The sequence below is a fragment of the Otolemur garnettii genome, unplaced genomic scaffold (genome assembly GCF_000181295.1).
Source record: "Otolemur garnettii isolate 467f Iridium unplaced genomic scaffold, OtoGar3 scaffold00013, whole genome shotgun sequence".
Classification (NCBI taxonomy): domain Eukaryota; kingdom Metazoa; phylum Chordata; class Mammalia; order Primates; family Galagidae; genus Otolemur; species Otolemur garnettii.
This window is the reverse complement of record NW_003852408.1, coordinates 10,285,383-10,289,095: the sequence shown is the minus strand read 5'-3', so window position 1 is coordinate 10,289,095 and position 3,713 is coordinate 10,285,383. Positions and strand designations below refer to the sequence as shown.

Sequence of the window (3,713 nt, the reverse complement as noted above, 5' to 3'; positions counted from 1 at the left end):
ATTTCTCAGGCCGTCTTCTTCAACTTTTACCTTTCTTGACGAGTCTCCTTAGAGTGATCTTTCTGCCATTAATTCTTTTTGTAGAAGTTTGATATAGACTTGAGCTTCCCCATCTCGCTGCCACCAAATGATGTGGAAGAGAATGAAGTGAGGCCTCCAACATCTCCCGACTCAATTGGAGTAAATCTTACAGGGAATCCTACAGTAAATTCTGTATCAAAAGTAGCAAATCTGGGTGTCGCCTGTGGCTCAAAGGAGTAGGGCTCCGGGCCCATATGCTGGAGGTGGCAGGTTCATACCCAGCCCCGGCCAAAAAAAGTAGAACATCCACCTCCGAATGAGAGAAATCCACTGAAGGTGGAGAAAAATCACCCTGTTCTGGGCTTCTGCTTCCTTGAGGACCCCTTTGATTCCCACTAAAGTTCTCAAATGGGTCTTCAAAGAAGTCAAATGAAAATAGGTCCCTTCTACCAAAAAATTCCCTGAAGACTTCATCTGGGTTATGGCATGTGAAGCCAGACGCAAATGGATTGTCAAAATGACTGCCACCTCCTCCACCATTTCATCTTTCTTTGCCATATTTGTCACAGATGTCCCACTTTTTAGGAACTGAAACACATCATATGCCTCAGCTACTTGTTTGAATTTTCTTTCCACTTCTTCCGTATTCTCAGGAGTTTTATCTGGCTGCTGCTTCATGGCCAGTTTTCGGAATGCCTTTTTAATATCCTTGGCTGTGCCATGTCCCTGCACGCCTATAACCTCATAGTAATCCGTCATGTTTTAACTGATTGCCATTTCACCTTTTTAGAGAAGTGTGAGCTTCTGACAAATAACCATGGGCCCCTGTCCCAGCAGGACTCCCTCCCCAGCAGACTCCATTTCTGGGTTCAGAAGACCTTAAGAGCCTGGGAGTTGCAAATGGCTCTGAAGCTTTGGAGGAAGTTGATTGCAAACTTTGAGGGATGAAGTCATGGTTCCTGGCACGGTTGGAAGAACTGAGACCCTCCTACTGTCCCCCATGGGGGCCACTCCCTTGCCTAGACCCGGAGTCTTTCTGGTCTTCAGTGAACCCAGGATGCTGGGACGGAGACCTCAGCCCACATGAATTGGGAAGCATCCCTGTCCCTGCAATGAATCCAGCAGAAAGTGCCAGTGTCCCCCACGGAGCATTTCTCCTTTTGTTCCTTAGAACCAAACGCCGAGTTCTAGGTTCAGCATTCTGGGCAGCTAGGTGTGACCACACAAGGAGGGGCAGAAAGTCCTCTTTCTTGTGACTTTTTAAATTATGTTTTCTTTTCTCTAGCTTACTTTATTTTAAGGATAAATCATATAATAATATAGCATATCAGTAAGACTTCTGGTCAACAGTAGGCTATCAGTAGTTACATGTTTAAGGAATCAAAGGTTACGTTCATTTTCAGCTGTGTCAGGGATATGCACCTCACCCTCACATTGTTCAAAAGTCAGCTGTCTTTCATTGCCTGGTGGTAGCATGTTGTATCTATAATTTCTAACTAGAAATTTTGGTTCATTTAAAATAACTTTTTATGCTTATTTAAAAATATATTTTTTGAACTGGGGATGGTGGCTCATGCCTGTAATCTTAGCACCTTGGGAGGCCAAGGCAAGTGGATTGACTGAGTTCAGGAGTTCAAGACGAACCTAACCAAGAGGAAGACCCCCATCTCTAAAAACTAGCCAGACATTGTGGGGAGTGGTATCTGTAGTCCCAACTACTTGGGAGGCCAAGGCAAGAGGATCACTTGAGCCTGAGAGTTTGAGGTTGCTGGGAGCTATGATGGAATGGCAACAAAATGAGACGCTGTCTCAAAAACAAAAACAAAAAAATATATATATGTAAATATATATATTTAGTATGCCTTCATTTATTACAATGTTCCTAATATTCCTATTACCTGTATTTTCCTTTTTTTTTTTTTGAGACAGAGTCTCAGTTTGTCATTCCTGGTAGAGTGCTGTGATGTCATAGCTCACAGCAGTCTCAGACTCCTGGGCTCAAGCAATTCTCTTGCCTCACCCTCCCAAGTAGCTGGGACTACAGGCACCAACCACAATGGCTGGCTGTTTTTTAGAGACGGGGTCTCACTCTAGCTCAGGCTGCCTATATTTTACTTATTTATGTATTTATTTTTTATTTTATTTATTTATTTATTTTTTGAGACAGAGTTTCACTATTTCACCCTCGGTAGAGTGCCGTGGCATCACAGCTCACAGCAACCTCAAACTCTTGGGCTTAAGTGATTCTCTTATCTCAGCCTCCCAAATAGCTGGGACTACAGGCTCCCATCACAACACCTGGCTATTTTTTTGTTGTTGTTGCAGTTGTCATTGTTATTTAGCTGACCCGGGCTATGTTCGAACCCGCCAGCCTTGGTGTATGTGCCCTACCCACTGAGCTATGGTGCTGACCTCTATATTTTACTTCTAAAAATCAGCTAAAATTCACACCTAACAGATATATTGCACACCACCTGGGTGATGGGCACACTTGTAACTCTGACTTAAATTGTACAAAAGCAATTCGTGTACCCAACACACAGGTACCCCTGTAACATTCTGCAATTTAAAAAATAAAAAAAAAACTAAAATTTGCTTAGTTGTTTTAAATAGTCACTCGATATAAATCTTTCAAATTCATATGACATTTAGATATTTCCACTCACAATGCAATAAAATTTTGCAAAAAAAAATGCTAGCAGGTAACTCTTCTGAGGCTATGATCAAATTCCTGGGGACTCAGTCACTGCTGCTAGTGGCATTTTGGCTTTTAGAGGCTGTCCTAAAACTATTTGGGGAAAGTGGTTCAGCACTAATATCTAGAATTTTTTTCCCGATTGTTGCTTTGTTTAAACTTTGTTAGATTTTTAAATAACAAAAGTTGCACATGTTTTTGTAAGTCAAATATTCCAAAAACACTTGAGAAAATTTAATAATCTGCCCTGTACTCCTGTTGAATTTCACCTGCCCCCATAAAATAACTAATGTTAACAATTTGCTACAGAATCTTCCATAAGTTTCTCAATGCTCCTATTAATATATATTATATAGGGAGATGAAGTTTGTTTTTGTTTTTGAAATGGGATTGCAGCACAGACAATATTCTACAATGTCTTTTTCAATTAGTGATACAGCACAAACATCTCCAGAGCAGTAACGTCCACCTAACATCCTTTTCAATAGCTGCACCGTGTATGGTGCGGGTGCGTCATCATTTATTCAAGCATTCCTTACAATGGACATCTTGGGTTGTTTAGAGGAAGACTTCTTGCCCTTATAAATTTCATAACATAAATTCTTTAACATATATTATTACATATATTGGTTTTTATTTCTATAGGATACATTACGCTAAGCAGAATTCTTAAGGAGTATGGTAGCCTTAAGTTTTAAAGGATATTTTCAGATTAATGTCACAAAAGACTTTAACAACTGACATTCCAGTCAGCTGTATATTAGATTGCTAGTTTTAGCTCCGCCCTCAAAATTTTTAAATTCTATGGCTTTTTTCTTTTTATTGGCAGTTTTTGGCTGGGGTTGGGTTTGAACCTGCCACCTCCGGCATATGGGGCTAGTGCCTTACACCTTTGAGCCACAGGTGCCACCCAAATTCTATGGCTCTTAATAATTGACAATCTAAATTTGAAAAATTGTCTTGCTTGACTTGTATTTCCATACTACAAATGGGGTGA

The 3,713-nt window shown here is 40.5% G+C and overlaps 1 pseudogene; it reads right to left on the bottom strand.

The window, feature by feature from the left end:
* Positions 1–19: 19 nt before the first annotated feature.
* On the bottom strand, positions 20–780 carry LOC100966541 (annotated as a pseudogene).
* Between the last annotated feature and the right edge of the window lie 2,933 nt (positions 781–3,713).